Below are 22,510 nucleotides of genomic sequence, written 5' to 3'. Positions count from 1 at the left end.
TTGGGGAGAGGCACCTGAGAGAGTATCTCTGAATCCAGTACACATCGCAGGGCATAGATGAAAGAGAAACAGTAGAGATGTGCCATGTCTTTGACATAAAAGTAGTCCATTTCTCAGGATGGGTAAGAGACAGGGGCAATTTGTCCTGAAGGCACTGATAATAGACAGCTAAAAAATAAATAAGTGAATGCAAAACCATCACACAAAAATGAATGATACTGAGATTTTGCTGTGTGATCCTTACAACTATTCTGTTCCCTCTGAGGGAACTCAGAGGACTGAGTAAAACATATTCCCAAAGCAAAGGCCCAAGAGTATTTAGCATGAAGGCTCTGAGATACCATATATGGAATGGATGTACCTGATTCTTCTGCTCTATCACCTCCTCACCTCTCTTCTTTTTTTCTTAAAGATTAAGCTGATTTAAGTAGAATTGGCCACATTCAAAGGTGAGTAATAACTAGAAGAAAACAGTCATGGAGCAAAAATAAATAAAAAGCAAAAAGAGAGGAACAAAGAGAGAAAAAAAGAAGAGGTGAAAAACATATCAATATATAAAGGCTGGAGGAAGAATCTTCACAACAAAACAACTATGCCAGGAAACAAACAAGAACAAATTTATAATCTTAAAGAATTGACTGAAAACATGGCTTATTTGAAAAAGGAGGTCAAAGAAGATATATATGCAAAAATAAATAGAGACAAAAGTAAACTGTCAGACTCAATTTACCTATATTATTAAAATATAAATACAAATTAAAATCGACACTGCTGAAAATACATTTGAAGACATCCAGGACAGAGAAGTTAATCAAGCAAAATGATGTGTCAAATACATACAAATTTAAAGAAATTACAAAAAAAGAATAGGTAAGGAGGACAGATACAGGAGATGAACATGTTCTTACATATTGTAACTGAAGAATAAAATACTAATTGAAAATGAAAATGTTTGATATAGTAGAATCTGAATACCAAAGGGTATATTATATCTGAGAAATAATTGATTCAGAATAATCAACATCAGATATATTTATAAAATTAATGGATTTCAAGAATTAAAAAGAGTAAAGTATCCCAATTTTTTAAAAAAGCCACCTATTGAGCATAAAAATCAAGCTGCTCCTGGACTTCTAAATGGCAACATTCAGTACCAGAAGATGGTAAAGCAATGTTAAACAAATATCCAAGGATGTAAATATGATTCAAGAATTTTATATTAAGTCACTCAATTCATTGTTCAAGAATAAAGAAAAAGAGCATATAGCTTCAAATATGCAAGAACTCACAGCTCACTAATACCTTGAGAATAATAAAATTTGGCCAATCAATAGATGAATGGAGAACACAGGAGAAATATTTGGAAAAAGAGTATTGACTCCACTAAAATACACAAAGAAGGCTAAAAGATTATGGAAATTTTGGTTATAGAATAAAACATAATTATCATTTACCAAAAAAGCCTGGTCAGAAATGGTGAGACACTCAAGAGAATTAGCCAGACCTCAGATCTCATAAGGCAATGTAATCCATTATTTTACTATAAGAGATAAAAGGATTTTTAGATCATGAATTGTGGGATAAAAAAAGGAGTCAAAAATGATTCCAGATGTTTGGCTTGAGAAATTTCTAATGGAATGTCACCTACTGAAATGGTGAAGCCTAGGAAAGAAGCCAGTTTATCCTTGGCCTTGGCGGGGGGGCAGGAAGTGGGTATATGACAAGTTTTAACCCGTGTTATTGTCTCAGTCCATTTGTGGTGCTATAACAAAATACCACAGACTGGATGATTTATAAACAATAGAAATTTATTTCTCACAGTTCTGGAGACTGGAAAGTCCAAAATCAAGGCGCCCACAGGTTTAGTGTCTGGTGAGGTTTACTCTCTGCTTTTAAGATGGAGCCTTATTGCTGCGTTCTCCAGAAGGAAGGAACACTGTGTATTCACATGGTGGAAGGTGGAAGAGCAAGAGAGCCTCTTTTATGAGGACCTTAATCTCATTCACAGGAGAAGGAGCCCTTTTGACCTAATTATCTCTTAAATTTCCTTCCTCTTAATACCATCACATTGGCCATTAAGTTTTAACACCTAAATTTTGGATGGAACACATTCAAACCAAAGGAGTTATGGAAGGAATGTTTGTGTCCTCCTAAAATTTCTATGTTGAAGCCCTAACCCCCAATGTGGTGATATTTGGAGATGGAGCACTAGGAATGTGAGGGTCAGATAAGATGCTGAGAGTGGAGCCCTCACGATGAGATTTGTGCCCTTATAAAAAGAGACAACAGAGAGCTCGCATTTGTGCTCCTGTTTCCCCTCCCAGACGTGAGGACACAACAAGAAGGTAACTGTCTGCAAACCAGAAGGAGAGCCCTCCCAGGAACTGATCAGCCAGCAACTTGATCTTGGACTTACCAGCCTCCAGAACTGTGAGAAAATAAATATCTGTTGTTTAAACCACCCAGTTCATAACAGCAGTCCAAACAGACTAATACAGCATATGTTAATTTTGAGATGTCTTCTATATATCAAGTAAGGAGTTGAGTATATGACTGTGAGTTCAGAGGAGAGTTACGACTATAGATAGGAATATGGAAGTCATTATCAATTACAGATGGCATTTAAAGCAAAATTGATGTCTACCATGTGTTTTGGAGTAACTCCTCCTCATAGGGACATGAATGGGATCAACAAGTTGTGCTTGTCATTTAATTTATTTTAAAAATTCTGCCTGCTCTTTTTCCAGCTCATTTGGTTTTGTTCATAGTGACTTATTTTGTACTTTCTACCCACTTCCAGATAGACTCCTTCCACAAGTTACTCTTATTGCTTCTCTTTTTTTAATTCAGTGAGTCAAATCTTGATGGCCAAACTCAATAATTATTGTGCCCAGTCCTGACTACAAGACCACTGGACTAGCTTAGTCCCCATTTCTCTCTGCCCTGTTTGTTATATGGCACAAAAGTTACTACAAAACCAAATACATACATAAGTTTGTGAAACAACATAGTTTGCACCGGACTGTTTACGGTTATACCTATTGTCCTGGCATAATTATTTGCAGCACTACCTGTCAATCTCTGAAGTGTTTTTGTGGTTTGAGCAATAACTTTAAGGTCTTTTTATGAACCGCAGATATTTCTTCTTCACAAACCACTTTGTTAGTGACAGTTACAAATTTTAACTGAAACTATGTTGGCCTGTGATTGTGTCTCACACAACTGAGTAATATAACTTCATTTTTAAAAGGGAAATATTTTTAAGGACTCATAATGTTGATTAATGATATATTAGTAAATACGAGCAAATATGAAACTCAATGTAAAACATATTATAAATGTATTATACCATACAATGTAATCAGAATTTAAGTTAAATGCCAAAAAATCTCTACAAAAACAAAATTCTGATTTCCCGCCTAAACTGGTATCCCTCAGGCAGTTGCATTTTTTTTTTTTTTTTTTTAGCCTGGATGCTTTCTCTCTTTTTAAATAACCATCCAACCCATCCATATACAATTATGCATTGGTTTGTATATATTTCTTTAGTTTACTTGTAACATATGAAGATAGCATGCAAACACACTTAAAAATAATGAATTCTAAGGTGGGATAGTCCCAAATGCATTCTGTGAAGAAGGAGGAGTATGCATTCAATGCTCCTTATATTTACTCTCAATTGTCCAACTGCTCAGGCTTCCTAGTTATGAGTTAATGGTAAATTTAGTCATTGACTTGAAATAATGAAAATGTCAGTGGTTCATCTGCCTATATCATATTATTGGCAGGACAGGTAGTTTTAAATACACAGAAAAGAATCTTTTGTTAAAATAGAATTTTAATTTTGTGTGCATTAACCCATCTCTATCCCCCCACCTCTACACTTTCCAGCCTCTGATAACCACAATTTTATTCTCTACTTCTAAAAGTTCAACTTATTTTTTTTAGCTCCCAAATATGAGTGAGAACATGCAATATTTATCTTTCTGCGCCCGACTTATTTCACTTAAAAAAATGTCTTCCAGGTGCATCGATGTTGTGACAAATGACAGGATTTCATTCTTTTTCATGGCTGAGTTGTATTTTATTGTGTATATATAACACGTTTCCTTTATTCTTTCACCTGTTGATGGACACCTAGATTGATTTTATGCCTTGGCTGTTGTGAATAGTGCAGCAATAAACATAGGAGTGCAAATAGCTCTTTCGTGTGCTGAATTCCTTTCATTCGAATAAATACCCAGCAATGGGATTTCTGGGAAAAATAAGTTCTTGCAGTGCAGTACTGCTAGACATGTATAATTAACAGTTATTTATTATATGTTCACAAATGGCTAGAAGAGAGGAGCTCAAAAAATCTCATCACAAAGAAATGATAAAGTATTTGAGGATGAATATGCTAATTACCCTGACTTAATCATCACAAATCTTATACATGTATTGAAATATAACTCTGTACCCCATAAATATATACAGTGTCAATTTAAAAAATAATAAATTTCTTTCAGTAAATTAGAATTTTAAGTTAATTTTGTTTTGTATATTGTGCACTATCATGTTGAATAGCTCATTAATCAGTCAATGGTTGAAATATGTTATTAAAAATAAAAGTAACTGTGGTAGTTACCTTTCGACCATGAAGGAAAGGCTGACAATGTTTTCAGATACAGAAGCTTTGACATTGTTGAACCCCTAAACCAATGCCAGTAATTGCCTTTCTACAGACTTCTTAGTCCATTGGGCTAGCAAAATAGACTAGATAATTTATAAGTAATAGAAATTTATTTCTTACAGTTCTGGAGGCTGGGAAGTGCAAGATCAAGGCATTGGCAGATATGGTGTCTGGAAATGTCTCACTCTCTGCTTCAAAGATGGCACTTTCAGGCAGACCCCGTGGCGCACTCGGGAGAGTGCGGCACTGGGAGCGCAGCAGTGCTCCCGCCGTGGATTCGGATCCTATATAAGGATGACCAGTGCACTCACTGGCTGAGCGCCGTGCGGCCGGTCACACACACACACGCACACAAAAAAGATGGCACTTTCTAGCTACATCCACACAGGACAGAAGGGGCAAAAGCTGTGTCCTCACATGGCAGAAGGGACAAAGCAGGTCCCTTCACCCTCTTTTGCAAGGGCACTAATCCCATTCGTGAAAGGGGAGAACTCATGACTTAATCACTTCCCTAAAGACACCACCTCTTAATACCACCACAATGAAGATTAGGTTTCAGCATGAATTTTGGAGAGACACATTCAGACCATAGTGCTACGTGTAGAAAATAAACTGCTATTTCTCTAAACCTTTGTAATTTTGTTTGCTGTTATATGCATGTGAAATAATTCTTAGATGATACGATTGGCCACTCAATTTTATCAAAGCAAAAGATCCATCATAATCAACTCATCTTGGCAACTTATGTGTTTATTGATTTTGTAATTTGTATCATATTTGATTTGCAAATTCTCTTTTGGTTTTATTGTTGTATAAGCACCAGAAAGGTAAAGAATTAATACCTTGTTATAAAGAAAGCTGTGAATTACTCAAAAACATAGTTCCAGAGCACTGAGCTCTGAAATAGACTGAACATTTGTAGAGCGAGTAGAACATTAGACCACTAAGTAGATAACCGAATTTTGCGTCCTAGTTTTATTGCACTTGGTCATGAGGCTTAGGGATGTCAGCCCCCACATCTATAGGTTGTTGTACTCTTCATATGGGGAATATAGGGTACACAAGATGATCTATTGGGGTATGAGAGAAAAACAATTTCCATATTTTCAAGTCATTATTTCTATGTTTTCATTTTATATATATTGTATTTTGTGCATATACGCAGTACACCATATTAGTAGTACATAGATATAGTTTAGAGTATATGCTTAAAATGTTTCTACTCATAAGAATGTGTGATCTGAGAATTTTGAAGACAACCACTATTGCAATTCTTTCATCTTTAAGTTGAAGAGATCGTACTTTATGGATCCTACTTCATGAAGTTCTTTGAAAATGGTTAGAATGGAGAAGAAGCCTGGGAGATGGGAGGCTTAAAGAGAGCCAGTCCACTAGGCTCTGGACCCCCACCTCCACTTTACAACTCTTTTATATATTAGACTTCTGAGTTACATGTCTTTATATGAATAGGTTCAGATATTTAAACAAAAACTTTGAAGAACACCTGACTAAATGATGACTGATATCTCAAGAAGATTCAAACTTCAATCATCTAGGTTCTGAGCTGCCCTCCCTTCTGGGGGTGACCAAGCAGCAAATATTAAACACGTACATAGCAAATTTCCATGTGAGGAACTTGTATCATAGACTTCAGGCTCATGATAAAATTAGTGATATAACCCATATGTGTGAGATTGTAACCAAAAGTTTACATGCAACTTGAGTGGTGGACACAATGTGGAATAGTAGTTAAAGACAGGAACAGCTTTCTCCCAGGAGGAATCATAGCAAAAGGTGTATCATTCCAAGTGAGGTCTCACCCCTACCAATGCCGTATTTTAATGAAACTTTTACCTTTAATTACCACCCTAATATAGTTGCATTCTATAGGTCTTGATAATAAAATTGACTAATGCAATTGATCGCTTTGTAGCTTCGCTTAAGATAAAAGAATACAACTGGATTTTGGTAATACGTTTTTAAGGTTTTGGGCAGCCTAGCCCCTAAATTCCTGGATGGTCTTAATGAGAATCAGGTGTAGACACAGTTGCCTCATAAATAAAGAGAGCCAGGTCATCATAAACTATTTCACTTGTTTACCAGTTTATCACTAAGAAGTAAACACAAGTGCAACATTTCTTAGATTCTTCTCCACTCATTTCATCAGAAACAACCCAAACAGTTTGTAAAACCTAAAAGAAAAAAGAAAAGTATTTGTGGTTGTATGTCTGGTTAAGATTTTCTGCCAAAATGTTGGCATGAATCATAAACAAACAAATAAGAGAAAAAAATTAATTAATAGAAGAACTATCACCAGAGGCAATTCTGAATCATAGCAAGTCTGTTAATCTGTTTAAGATTACAAAATTGGTAGGCACCCAGGTGAACTTTGTTTCAGGCGATGCCTTTACACAGCGATGGTGCTGGGAGTTAAGTGTCAGAGATGGTGCACATGCACTTGTAATTGGACACGGCTCCCCACAGCAATGTACCTAGCTTTGTCCTTTAATAAAGGTCACGGTGCACAGTGGGAGAACACACATCTGCCTGTATCTGTATCCACCTAAGTGAGCACTGTTTCCTGAGCCTCCTGACAGAGAACCTTTTGCAACTAGCTTTGCCTAATTTCTTAATTTCTTAAGGTAATCATATTTCTCCCTATATATACATTTTTCCCATCTTTGGCTAGAAATTTGAATGCCAAAATGCGATAGTTAATGAACAAATTTGTCTATAAAACAACATGCTTTTTTATATATGAATATTTATGTACAGATATTTTTGTATTTTCAATCAACTTAAAGTCCTGAACAAAGACATTGCTATAAAATTTAGGTACTTTACAAAAAAGGAGATAATGAAAAAAAATGCTTTATTGTTCCTACTCTATAATATGCTACTATATGCAGAACACTTGGTGTGTGTGTGTGCATATGTGATTGTGTGGGAAAGCCCAGGGAAAGTCCAGGACCCAGAAGTGCCTTACACTTAGACTCTTGATATTAACAAAATATTCAAAGGCATATAAACAGAGAAGCCAAGACATTCACTGAAATCTTTGGTGAGAGATGCTCACCTTTAATTTTTATGTTTAATAGATCACAATATTTCAAACTCTATCTTGGCATTTCTTTACTTTTTACCCTTCTGGGGGCTTTTGAACATAGGAAGGAAGGCCTTGGTATTTATCAAACTTAGTTATGGGTGTATTTGTTGTATCAAATATGTAATGCCTGATTTTCTATACCTTAACTCAAAAATTATACCTCCCTCAAAGATCGCAATCCCCTGAAGAGATGACCACTGTATTTTTAAATTTTTCTTCTTTTTAATGGGCGATGTAAAAAGAGATAATAGGCCAAGTAGAGAGTCAGACAAGGAGTTGGAGGAAGAATTGACATCACCAATGACAATAGCCCCATCACTCAGCATCCTGATCCCTTTCTTAGAGGAGATGTAGTTTCTGCTCCTGTACACAATCTATTAGCTTCTGAATGCCCATTGCACTCTTTGAGTAAGGAAAGCAATAAACATTTCTTATCTAAGCACCCCCTGATCTCTCCAGGCTTTGGAATGGAAATGTAAAGCTGTGAGACTGGCCCTGTTTCCTCAATACTCTGAAATTTTGGAAAGCTACTTATGTTTCTACACCATTGATGATGGAGGAAGGATCTGGGAGGCCTGATAGTCGGCCTCAACCTGCCCAGTCCTCTTACCAGTTTCTTGACTCAACCACAGAATTCAAAAGAATTCAAGAGCAGAGTCACAGCAGAAAGTGAAAACGGGTTTAATATAACAGATAAGAAATACAGGTTCCACAGAAAGAGTATGGCCTGGCTCCAGAGATTGATCAGAGTCCACACCAAGTTTAATACAAAAAGTAAGAAATGCATATTTGAAGCTTAGTGTAGAGTGCAGGCTGACTCAAGTGAGTGAGCAGCTACCTGCCAAAAGTAAGTTTAACACAAAAGTAAAGCACACACACCTCAGTCAGAGACGTGCAGGTTGCCCCAGGAAAGTGAGCAACAACCCGCCTTCTACTGGCATTTGGCTATCTAATGAATATTCAATTAAGGGGGTGGTTCCCATTTATATAACATAGTCTTACACATGCTCAGTTGGTCTCCTTTTAGAGTATATTCATTAGTCAAATTCTATCACATGCACCAGGCATATTCAAGAATATTCTGTGCTCTCTAGCTCCTCTAGTGGAAGGTCATTCAGCTACCAAGTTTACATACCCTTCTCTACTGCATGCCCAGCCATGGGATTTGCATAAGCCAGTGCTCTGTGGTCTCATTTTCCTGTGTTGGTGATGAAAATAGGTCTAACTAGCAACAGTAACTTTCCTCTAGGGGAGGGCCTTGAAGAGGGAGCCTGTGACCTTGGGGAATGACTTGAAACCCAGAAGCACATCCTGTAAACTGAGCCTGGGGAAACAGAGTACCTCCTATCTCACTATCTTATCTGTAAAATTAGCAAAAGAAGGCACCTAATAATCTCTGATTTTCCCAGTCCTGCCTGTCCACCTAACTGGGTGGTTTTAAAGAAAGAGTGATAAATTTTAGGTCAAAATCTTTTTCAAAAACAGAGCAGTGATGAATGAATTTTTTAAAAAAGAAAGGAAAAGAAAACTTTTTTTAAAAAGTCAGTTTACTCAAATAAAGGTAAATATTTCTTCAGACCAGAAATGGGTCTTAAATGCGATATGATAATCAGGACTTGAGCTGGGCTTACTAGATCAGGGTCCAGAGCAGGAAGTGGTGGTCAGGAATTGGCCTCTGTGGGGCAAAAGAAACATAAGTGCTCACCTGAAGTGGGGGGCTCGAATCAGGCTCGCTGCTTGTGGCCATGAACTTAGTGGAGTCCACTTGGTTTTAAAGAAAGCTGAAATTTTCTCTTACTAATTACCATTTACTCTCTGGGATTTTGGAGTGGAGGGAGCTACAGGCCTAAGGATGCAGAGGAAACAGGCGTAACATCCAGTCTGGAGCTGAGGCAAGCTGCCTGCTGAATCAGAGGCTGGATCTACAAAACTTCCAATGTTACTGTGAACTCTGAGCTCCTTTAAAAAAAAACCTAGTTCTGGATTAGGGGCCCAGGGAGCTGAAAAGAGACAGATGCAGAACCTACAAAGGCAGGGAGGGGTAGGTAAAGACAGAAACTAATGGAGAAAAACAAATATAAAAATCCTTCCAAATTAAAATTAATCTGTAAATGTAAATTCCAAACCACATAAAAAAAATCTAATGCTAGGAAGGACAAAACAAAATAAACTATTCCTTCCAGGGCTATTTATTCCAGATAAACTCAGATCTTTCAGAAAAGTCTTTTTTTTTTTTTTTTTAATTTTTCTTTTGTCCATATACATTGTGGCTGTTTATTGCTCCCCATCACCAAAACCTCCCTCCTTCCTCCCTCCCCCACGCCCCCCCAACAATGTCTTTTCTGTTTGCTTGTCGTATCAACTTCAAGTAATTGTGGTTGTTACATCTTCTTCCCGCCACCCCCCCCCGGTTTTGTGTGTGTGTGTGTGTGTGTGTGTGTGTACGTGTGTGTGTGTGTGTGTGTGAATTTATATATTAATTTTTAGCTCCCACCAATAAGTGAGAACATGTGGTATTTCTCTTTCTGTGCCTGACTTGTTTCACTTAATATAATTCTCTCAAGTTCCATCCATGTTGTTGCAAATGGCAGTATTTCATTCGTTTTTATAGCTGAGTAGTATTCCATTGTGTAGATGTACCACATTTTCTGTATCCACTCATCCGATGATGGACATTTGGGCTGGTTCCAACTCTTGGCTATTGTAAAGAGTGCTGCGATGAACATTGGGGAACAGGTATACCTTCGACTTGATGATTTCCATTCCTCTGGGTATATTCCCAACAGTGGGATAGCTGGGTCGTATGGTAGATCTATCTGCAATTGTTTGAGGAACCTCCATACCATTTTCCATAGAGGCTGCACCATTTTGCAGTCCCACCAACAATGTATGAGAGTTCCTTTTTCTCTGCAACCTCGCCAGCATTTATCGTTCAGGGTCTTTTGGATTTTAGCCATCCTAACTGGGGTTAGATGGTATCTCAGTGTGGTTTTGATTTGCATTTCCCAGATGCTGAGTGATGTTGAGCATTTTTTCATATGTCTGTTGGCCATTTGTATATCTTCCTTAGAGAAATGCCTACTTAGCTCTTTTGCCCATTTTTTAATTGGGTTGCTTGTTTTCTTCTGGTAAAGTTGTTTGAGTTCCTTATATATTCTGGATATTAATCCTTTGTCAGACGTATATTTTGCAAATATTTTCTCCCACTCTGTTGGTTGTCTTTTAATTCTGTTAATTGTTTCTTTTGCTGTGCAGAAGCTTTTTAGTTTGATATAATCCCATTTGTTATTTTTCCTTTGGTTGCCCATGCTTTTGGGGTCGTATTCATGAAGTCTGTGCCCAGTCCTATTTCCTGAAGTGTTTCTCCTATGTTTTCTTTAAGAAGTTTTATTGTTTCAGGGTGTATATTTAAATCCTTAATCCATTTTGAGTTGCTTTTAGTATATGGTGAGAGGTATGGATCTAGTTTCATTTTCCTGCATATGGATATCCAGTTATCCCAGCACCATTTGCTGAAGAGGCAGTCCCTTCGCCAGTGAATAGGCTTGGTGCCTTTGTCAAAGATCAGATGGCAGTAAGTGTGTGGGTTGATTTCTGGATTCTATATTCTATTCCATTGGTCAGTGGGTCTGTTTTTATGCCAGTACCATACTGTTTTGGTTATTATAGCTTTGTAGTATAGCTTAAAGTCAGGTAGTGTTATGCCTCCAGCTTTATTTTTTTTGCTCAGCATTGCTTTGGCTATGCGTGGTCTTTTATTGTTCCATATAAATGTCTGGATAGTTTTTTCCATTTCTGAGAAAAATGTCTTTGGAATTTTGATGGGGATTGCATTGAATTTGTATATCACTTTGGGTAGTATGGACATTTTCACTATGTTGATTCTTCCAACCCAAGACCATGGGATATCTTTCCATGTTCTTGTATCCTCTCTAATTTCTCTCAGCAGTGGTTTGTAGTTCTCATTATAGAGATTTTTCACCTCCTTGGTTAACTCAATTCCTAAGTCTTTTATTTTTTTGGTGGCTATTGTAAATGGGCAGGCTTTCTTGATTTCTCGTTCTGCATGTTCACTATTGGAGAAAAGAAATGCTACTGATTTTTGTGTGTTGATTTTTTATCCTGATACTGTGCTGAAGTCATTTATCAATTCCAAGAGTTTTTTTGTAGAGGTTTTAGGCTGTTCGATATATAGGATCATGTCATCTGCAAACAGGGACAGTTTGACTTCCTCTTTTCCAGTCTGGATGCCCTTTATTTCCTTCTCTTCTCTGACTGCTCTGGCTAGTACTTCCAACACTATGTTGAATAGGAGTGGTAAGAGTGGGCATCCTTGTCTAGTTCCTGTTCTTAAAGGAGAAGCTTTCAGCTTTTCCCCATTCAGGATGATATTGGCAGTGTGTTTGTCATATATGGCTTTAATTATGTTGAGATACTTTCCCTCTATACCTAACTTATAGAGGGTCTTTGTCATGAATGAGTGCTGAACTTTATCAAATGCTTTTTCAGCATCTGTAGAGATGATCATATGGTCCTTGTGTTTGAGTTTATTGATATTGTGTATCACATTTATTGATTTGCATATGTTGAACCAACCTTGCATCCCTGGGACAAATCCCACTTGATCGTGGTGAATAATTTTACGTATGTGTTGCTGTATTCTGTTTGCTAGTATTTTAGTGAGGATTTCTGCATCTATACTCATCAAGGATATCAGCCTGTAGTTTTCTTTTTTGGTTATATCTTTACCTGGTTTTGGTATCAGGATGTTGTTTGCTTCATAGAATGAGTTTGGGAGATTTGCGTCCATTTCGATTCTTTTGGAATAGTTTGTAAAGAATCGGTGTCAATTCCTCTTTGAATGTTTGGTAAAATTCTGCTGTGAATCCATCTGGTCCTGGGCTTTTCTTTGTTGGGAGCCTTCTGATAACAGCTTCAGTCTCCTTCATTGTTATTGGTCTGTTCAAACTTTCTACATCTTCACGGTTCAGTTTTGGGAGCTTGTGTGTGTCCAGAAGTTTATCCATTTCCTCCAGAATTTCAAATTTGTTGGTGTATAGTTGTTTATAGTAGTCTCGAGTGATTCCTTGTATTTCAGATGAATCAGTTGTAATATCGCCTTTTTCATTTCTAATTTTTGTTATTTGAGTCTTCTCTCTTCTTTTTTTTGTTAGCCATGCTAATGGTTTGTCAATTTTATTTATCTTTTCGAAAAACCAACTTTTTGATTCATTGATCTTTTGAATTGTTTTTTGGTTTTCAATTTCATTCAGTTCTGCTCTGATCTTAATGATTTTTTTCCGTCTGCTAACTTTAGGTTTGGATTGTTCTTGTTTTTCTAGTTCTTTAAGGTGAAGTGTTAGGTTGTTCACTTGCCATCTTTCTATTCTTCTGAAGTGAGTGTTTAATGCAATAAATTTTCCCCTCAATACTGCTTTTGCAGTATCCCACAGGTTTTGGTATGATGTATCATGTTTTTCATTAGTTTCAATAAATTTTTTGATTTCCTGCTTGATTTCTTCTTGGACCCATATGTCATTAAGTAGAATGCTGTTTTATTTCCATGTGTTTTTATAGTTTCCAGAGTTTTGTTTGTTATTAATTTCTAGTTTTAATCCATTGTGGTCTGAGAAGATACATGGGATAATTCCAATTTTTTTGAATTTATTGAGACTTGATTTGTGACCTAATATGTGATCTATCCTGGAGAATGATCCATGTGCTGATGAGAAGAATGGATATTCTGAGGTTGTTGGATGGAATGTTCTGTAGATATCTGCCAAGTCCAATTGGTCTAGAGTCTTGTTTAGATCTTGTGTTTCTCTACTGATTCTTTGCCTAGATGATCTGTCTAATATTGACAGTGGGGTGTTCAGGTCCCCTGCTATTATGGTATTAGTGTCTATTTCCTTCTTTAGGTCTAATAGTTTGTTTTATAAATCTGGCTGCTCCAACATTGGGTGCGTACATATTTATGATTGTTATGTCTTCTTGATGGATCAGTCCTTTTATCATTAAGTAGTGTCCCTCATTGTCTCTTTTTATGGTTTTTAGTTTAAAGTCTATTTTGTCAGCTATAAGAATAGCTATTCCATCTCGTTTTTCTTTTCTGTTTGCATGGTAAATCTGTTTCCATCCTTTCACTCTTAGTCTGTGTGAATCTTTATGGGTGAGGTGGGTCTCTTGTAGGCAGCATATAGTTGGGTCCTCCTTTATGATCCAGTTAGCCAGTCTGTGTCTTTTGATTAGGGAATTTAAGCCTTTTACATTAAGAGTTGTTATTGAAAGGTGTTGATTTATTCCTAGCATTTTATTGGTTGTTTGGTTGTCTTAGGTGTCTTTTGTTCCTTGCTTTCTGATTTACTGTTTGCTTTCTGTGTTTGTTGGTTCCTTAGGTTGTAGATAGCGTTTTTGTTTGCTTGTTTTCTCTTCATGAATGCCATTTTTATTATATTAGTGTGTTTTGATTTTTCTTGGGTTTTTATGGCAGTGTTAGTTATTTTTCAGGAACCAAACCCAGTACTCCCTTGAGGATTTCTTGTAAGGGTGGTCATGTGGTAGTGAACTCCTGCAGTTTTTGTTTGTCTGAGAAATATACTATTTGCCCTTCATTTCGGAAGGATAGTCTTGCAGGGTAGAGTATTCTTGGCTGGCAATCTTTGTCTTTTAGTATTTTGAAAATATCATCCCATTCCTTTCTAGCTTTTAGGGTTTGTGATGAAAAGTCTGATGTTAGCCTGATTGGGGCTCCCTTATAGGTGGTTTGACGCTTCTCTCTTGCAGCTTTTAAGATTCTCTCTTTGTCTCTGAGTTTTGCCAATTTGACTATGACATGTCTTGGAGAAGGCCTTTTTGGGTTGAATACGTTTGGAGGTCATTGAGCTTCCTGATTCTGAAGATCTGTGATTTTTCCTATACCTAGGAAGTTTTCTGCCACTATTTTGTTGAATATGTTTTCAATGGAATCTCCATTTTCCTCCCCTTCTGGAATACCCATGACTCGGATATTTGAGCATTTAAGGTTGTCTGATATCTCTCTCAGATTTTCTTCAATGTCTTTGATTCTTTTTTCTTTCTTTTTGTCTGCTTGTGTTATTTCGAACAGCCCATCTTCAAGTTCAGAGGTTCTCTCTTCAACTTCGACTAGCCTGTTGGTTAAACTCTCCATTGTGTTTTTTATTTCGCTGAATAACTTCTTCAGTTCAGCAAGTTCTGCTACATTTTTTTTCAGGACATTGATTTCCTTGTACATTTCCTCTTTCAGATCCTGTATACTTTTCCTCATTTCATCATGATGTCTAACTGAATTTTCTTGTATCTCATTCAGTTTCCTTAGAATTATCACTCAAAATTCCTTGTCAGTCATTTCAAGGGTGTCTTGTTCTATAGGATCTAGAGTTTGAGATTTATTAATTTTTGGTGGTGTACTTTCTTGATTTTTTGTATATCTGGTATCTTTTTTTTGATGTTTATTCATTGTGGCAGGGCGTTTCACAGTCCACTGGTTTGAGACTCTTGACTAACTAAGATGTTGCTGTGGTTGCCAATTTAGTATGGCTACCTCCGTGACTGCTCAGTTGGCCTCTAGTGCCTTGTGTGTATGGTTGCCTTGGATTTTGGGCCTCTCCGGGGAGCCACCTTTCTGGTCAGCTTGGACTCTGCTGGGCTGCTGGATCACGTACCACAGGGTCTGTTATCTCTGTTGAGCTTTCACTTCCCATGCAGGACTTCTCCCTGTTCCGTGTGCTCTGGCCCAGGCTGTTGGATCATGCAGTGGTGACCCCACAGGGTGTGTGGTTTCTGTCGAGTCTCCACCTCCCTGGCTGCACGTCTCCCCACTCTGTGTGCACTGGGCTGGGCTGGGACGTGTCTTCTGCAACCCTTGTCTCTCAGCTGGGCCTTCAAGAACCTGCTTGGCACTGCCTTGCCCAGGAAGTCTACCAGGTTTCTGGTAGGCACAGATGACCGGTCGCTCTGGGTGCTTTTGTAGCACTGTGTAGATCTTTCTCGGGACTTGCTCACCTTTGTATCCCCCTGGTATGGATCGAGTCTAGCGCCCGCCTGCAGCCAGCTCTCCGGCAGATTCAAGCAGACTTGGGAATTCTCCTACCACACTGCTCCCAACCAGAAATTGGTTAGGAGTTTTTCCGAACAGGTGGCCGCAGAGATGGTATCTGCCTCCCAGTAACAGGGAGTTTACCGGGGCCGGAGTCCAGGGTGTGGTGGAGTGACAGTCGGCCCCGCCCGTACTTCCTTGCCCTCCCAACACTGGCCGGGGATGCCCCATGCCACCAGCCCCACCAGAGAACCACGGAGGGAGTGGGAGGGGGGGCTGGCCCGCAGACCCGGGAAGCCCCGCGCCGGGGCAAGCAAGTGGGAAGGCTCAGTGAGGAACCGAGCAGAGCTGGGCCGGAGCTGCCAGCACCTGGGAAAATGGAGGCAGCCCTGGGGCGGTGAGTGAACCGGTGATGCAGGTGGAAGCCAGGTGGGCATCAGCCCCCCAAGCAGGGCTGGGCCAGGGGTCACTCACAGTGCTGTGCCAAGTCGGGTGCTCACTCTCTGCCTCTGGTTTGTCGCCTTCCCCATTCTCAGCCGCTGCCGCCTCGGGCTGTTCATTCGGTCCTGCGGCATGTCTCGGGCATTCCCAGGAATCTTCTTTTATGCCGGCCTGAAACCTCAAATCCTGAATAGGGCAGCTGGTCGCCTTTAGCGTGGCCCCGGCCTCTGGGATCCTGGCTGCATCCACAGCAGCCCTGGCGCCGTGTTCCCTGTTTCGAGACTCACTTTTGTGGCTAAGAAACAGTTCTTTTCCTCCTCCATACTTCAAAGCTGTTGCCTGTAAATGAGGCAGCCTCTCTTGCCGAGGGCAAAGTGGCGGTCACCCCCCACGACCGGCCACCAGCAGCGGTCCTCCCTTAAGAGATGGCAAGAGGAAGGTCCACAAGTTTCCCAGCTGCCTGAGGCCCAGTGGCCGCCTTTTCCACCTCAGCTACTCCTCGTCAACCGCCGCAGCCACCGCCATCTTGAAAACTATCCCAGATCTTTCAGAAAAGTCTGACAGAGTTGTCCCTTGAGGAAAGGAGCACAAATCAAGAAGGCTTTCAGGGATGTTGTTCCATTTCAATCTACCAGGTATCACTGGGGCTTACAGGCCCCACCAGACCACCACCAGAGCCATCCAGGTGAGCATGCACAGGACCTGAGCCATGATATAGAGCCTGCCCACACCTGAGTGAGTACTAGAGGGGCTTACAGGCCCCACTGAACCACCACACAGTCTGTCCAGGTAAATGCATGCACAACCTGCACACTGATCAAACAGAAGCCAAGGCAGCCCACTGCACACATTGATAAAAGAAGAGTCACCAGCAGAACCTACAGAGGACCCACTCCAGAGTGAAAGAAGAATGTGTTCTACCAGTAGCAGATGACCAAACATCAGTGTAGAAATACTAAAACTACAAACAAATAAGAAGATTTGACACCACAAAAGGAATATGGTAATCCTCAAGCACCAAACCCCTTAGAGCAAGAAACCCTCAAGCTGTCTGAAAAGGAATTCTGAGCACTGGTTTTAAGAAAACTCCAAGAAATAAGAGAAGAACCAACTAGAGAACACAATGAAACAAGAAAAAATATCCAGGATATGAAGGAAGAAATTTATAAAGAGATTAATAACTTAAAAATGGGTGTAACACAGCTCCAAGAAATGAAGGATTCACTCAATGAAATGAAAAACAGAACAGAAAGCTTCAGCAGCAGACTAGAGCAAGCAGAAGAAAGAATCTAAAAAGATGGTCTTTTAAGAAAAATCTGACAAAAACTTTAAAATAAATATACCATAGATTTCAAAAGAAATAAAAATGTGTGATGTTTCCTGTGAAAAGAATGACAATTTATGAAACAAAAAGTCAAAAAGAGTAATACAAAAAAGAATTTAAAATCTTGAAAATGAAAAGTATAATAATTAAACTGAAAAATAATGTAATACATGTGATAAACTTAAAACCAGATATGATCAGAAAGGAGATGAGTAAACTGGAATGTTACCAAGGTTTATTAAAGATACAAAGATAAAAAGAGCAGATAAGAAATATCACAGATTAAATCGAACTCTCCAATATTGATCTAATAAGAGTTGCAGGAAAAAAGACTGGAGGGAATGGCATAAAATCTGTATTTAGAGAGGTAATTACTGGCAACTTTACAGAATTAAAATTATATTCTGAATACAAGCAGAAAAAAGAAAAATAAATCCACACCTAGATACATTATAATCATGCCTCAGATCAGCAGCTATAAATATATCATCTAAAAAACAGCCAGAGAAAAAATATATTTTGCTCACAAAGAAACAACATTTAAAGTAACAGCAACAATTCTTTGCCAGAATTATTTGGCATCAATTCATGCCAGAAGATAGTAAAATTATATCTTCAATGGCAGAGGGAAAATATCAACATAGAATTTTATTCCCAGCAAAATTCTCCTTTAAAAATAAGGAGAAAAAATGATGTTCACATACATATATATATGTGTGTATATATATGTTTATATATAAGAAGCCCACCCACAGGCTATCACTCAAAGAATTATTTGTTAAAGAATGTACTTCTGGCAAAATAAAAATAAACACAGTTAGAAGGTGTTAAATATATAAAATAATGGGTGTACAATAACTTGGTAAAATATGTCTGAAGCTGTTATTAATTATTTAAACTAACTTCAAACCATTTTTTTGTTAATTAAAAGAAGGTGAAACTGCAATTCTGAACAACAATAATTTGATGGGGGTAGAAGTTGTTCAGCAGGAACATAAGGCGTAGTAAAAGTCTTATTGTGGTTAGAAGGACAGAAAAATATTGAATATAGATATATATGTATCTTAAAAATCTAAAAGTAACCCCTAAAAAGGAATAAAAATTTATGGCTTCCAAATGTGTACAAAAGAAAATATATTATATATTTATATATATTTAATACTTACATATATTTTACACATATAAAAGAAAGGATGATAACAAGATGACACAAAATATAATGGTAGGAATAACTCCAGTTCTGTCAGTAATCACATCAAAGTTAAATGGGCAAAACTGTTGTATTAAATAGATCATCAATTAGTAAAGAAACAAATAAGGTAAAAGTCACTATGTTGTGCTTATAAGAAACACTCACACTCTGAAAGCAAAATGATACACAGAAAGTCTGAGTATAAAGTGATGGAAAAGGATATACCTTGCAAATAACTAACGACAAATACTATGGTAATATTACTATCAGTCAAATAGAATTTAAGTAAAAGAGCTATAAGAGAAATAAAAGTTATATATTAATAAAAAGAAAAAAAACAGTCATTAGTATGCATTTAATAGCATAGCTTCAAAATCTGTAAAGCAGTAGCTGACAGAGGTATAAAGAAAAATTGACTAATTTAACATTCATAGCGGATTATTTCTGCACATATGGGGTGAGAGAAGGGGTTGACAACCTGGGCTGTTGTAATATCCCCTAACTGGTCTTCTTACTTCCCTCTTGACCCTCCTGTGGCAATATTATATTAACTTACTGATCCTTCATGTTTTGCTATGTAAGAGGTAAAGTGTTCCTCAGTGTTCCATTTCTTTTCTTTCAAAATATTCTCAGGTTATTTTCCCGTTCAGATTTAACATTTGTGCTTCAAGTTCCAAAAATTGAACATTTTGTTAAAAACTTTGAAAAATGCATTAAATTTGTATTAATTTGTGGAGAATTGACATTTTCAGTGACACTGAATCTTTCCATCCAGGAAGAGTGTATCTCTCCATTAATTTGGGTCCACTTTAAGGCCCTCAGCAAAGTTGTATAACTACCTTTATATCATTATTTTGCTATTTAGAAGAAAAGTATTAGATGTAAAAACCGCTAATAGTTAAAAATAATATATGTCAATTTCCTCTACTTTGACTAATTAGTTACTTTAACTAATAGTGCTCTAAGTCAGAGTTCATCCAGCTTTTCAACTAGATACACTGTGACATTATCTAATGACTGACAATCTTTCATTCATCATCATTCACAAAATATTTATTTGGGACATAATTCACACTTTGACTAAATGCTGGATGCAAATAAAAATAAAATGTGGTCTTTATCCCCAAAAGGCTTGTAAATCTAAGATAGAGAAAGGGAAAAGAAAGAACGAAATAGATTCGAAAAGTAAGAAGATGTATGAAAAAGATACCCAAGGAAGGAAAGAAAGAAGAAGAAAACCCACAGACAGCATGTTATGGACCCAAAGGAACTACCAGATTCCTTTCTTAATCTATATCAATGCAATGTAATTTATAATTCATTAAGGGCTACACAATAAATTTAAATATAAAAATAAAATAGTACTATTAGCAAGAGCGTACTTAAAATTACTGTGATAAACTGGAAAAGAACAAATTCTGAACCTCCTTTTTTTTAGTGTGGTAAAATATATGTAAGGATTGCCATTTTAAGCATTTTTAAACATACAATTACATGGAATTAATTACACTGACGAGGCTGTGTAACCACTACCTCTATTTCCAAAACTTTTTCATTATCCGAAATGTAGACTCTGTACCCATTAAGCAATAACTTCTTGTTATTCCTTTCCCTCAGTATCTGGTAATCTCTAATCTACTTCTCTTTCAGAAATTTTTTTCTTTTAAAATTTATTTTTTCTTAATCGGCCCATGATAATTGTACATATTTATGGAAAGCAATGTGATATCTGGGTACATTTATACACTGTGCAATGATCATAACAGGGTACTCAGCATATCTATCACCTCAAACATTTGTCACCTCTTTGTGTTGGGAACATTCAACCTGCTCTCAACCAGCTACTTGAAGTTATACAGTAATTTGTTGTTGACTGTAGTCTCCCTGTCTTGCTATACAACACTAGATTAAACTAAGGGCACTATCTATCATGACTTACCTCCAAATGCTTCTTTTCAAGTATTTCAATTTTTTATTTTTAGTTTAATATAGTTGATTGTTTTCTGGTTAATTCACTGGCTTACCCTTTAATATTTAAATATCCAGCAGGCATCTGATTTACTGGAAGCATTACAATCTACCCCAAAATGAAACTATTTGTTGACATTTTTAAATGATTTATTGCCAAGATGCTGCCAAGGACTTTTAAAAATCAAATTCTGCAAAGAGCAGCTTGAAGTAGGTGAACAAAAATAATTTACATTACTCAAAAAGACATTTTTCATTTAATACCTAGGGCAAACTAATTGAAAGTCTAAAATTATACTGCTTTCCTGTAGGGTAAGAAAAGGGATTATAACATGAAACAAGTATCTTAAATCTGAATACTCCATGCCTTTCTGACTCACGCTTCCACTGCCATCTCTTCCTATCAGGTGATATTTAGGTCTGTGTTAATGGATTAGAGTCCGTTGATCTCAGTTGGAAAATATGAGTCACTCTTGCTGATCACTGTGTGCTATTGCCAAAACCGACTTCTTTGATAGCAAATATGATTCTATTGAAGTCTGTCCCAAATAATCATCTGTATAAACAATGATATGTGGTTTTAAACTTGAAGCATATTTTCTAACCAGCTGAACTAACTATTTTATTTAACTTTTACTTAAGAGCAGTGCTACATGCTGTGACTTTTTTTCATGAAAAAAAAAATGTTTTAAAATGGAATATAATGATGATTTATTTGATCAGATTCTGGCTGTTCATCACCGGGATAACAATTTATGCCCAAGATTCACCACTACATTCAAAAATAGATTCTTCTTTCTTTTTAATTTTAAAGAAGAGCTTTTATTAAACTTTCTTTTAATATATTGTTCCAATCTTGCTCATATTCTTCCAGAAAATGGAAATAGAAAAGAACTTCATTTCACCTTATAAGCCAAGTATGATCTTAATAACAAAACCAGATATATTAGCTTTCTATTGCTTCTGCCACAAATCACCACAAACTTAGTTGCTTAAAACGATTCTCATTTATTATATACATTTCTGGAGGTCAGGAGTTGGACACAGATCTCACCAGACTGAGATCAAGGGGTCAGCAGAGCTACCGTTCTTTTCGGAGCTGTTGGTTTTCAGGGGCTGCCCACATTCTTTGGCTCATGTCTTCTTCCTTTATCTTCGAAGTCAGCAAAGGTGGGCTGAGTCTTCACATCTCCCTGGCTCTCCACAGCTGGGAAATGTTCTCTGCTCCTAAAAATGGATGTGATTAGGTTGGGCTCACCTGGAGAAGCCAAGATAACTTTCCAGTTTCAGTATCCTTAACATTAATCACATCGGCAAAGGCCTCTCTTCCAGGTAACACTGTATGTCTCCAGTTTCCAGAGATTAGAACTGAACGTCTTTGGTGGGGCTGTTATTCTGCCTACAACAACATCTAACAAGCAAATATAAGACAGGAAAATTGAAGGACATGAACATATATGCAAGTATTCTAAAGAATATGTTGGTAAAAGAATACCTTGGGAATATTAATCCATGATATCTAAGAAAAATCTGTAAATCTAATTACTACATGAAGAGAAAAAGGGAGACATATTATATAATCATCTCAGTAGATGCAGAAAACAATTCAATAGTTATTTATGATCTTAAAATTACTCTTGGTAAAGCAGAAACAAACAACAAACAAACAAAAATTCCATAATCTCATAAAAGAAATCAACAGAAAACCTACAGCACACACTTCCCATTGAGGCAAAATATATTAAAAGTGT

The sequence above is a fragment of the Cynocephalus volans genome, chromosome 1 (genome assembly GCF_027409185.1).
Source record: "Cynocephalus volans isolate mCynVol1 chromosome 1, mCynVol1.pri, whole genome shotgun sequence".
Lineage (NCBI taxonomy): Eukaryota > Metazoa > Chordata > Mammalia > Dermoptera > Cynocephalidae > Cynocephalus > Cynocephalus volans.
This window is presented reverse-complemented; position numbering follows the sequence as displayed.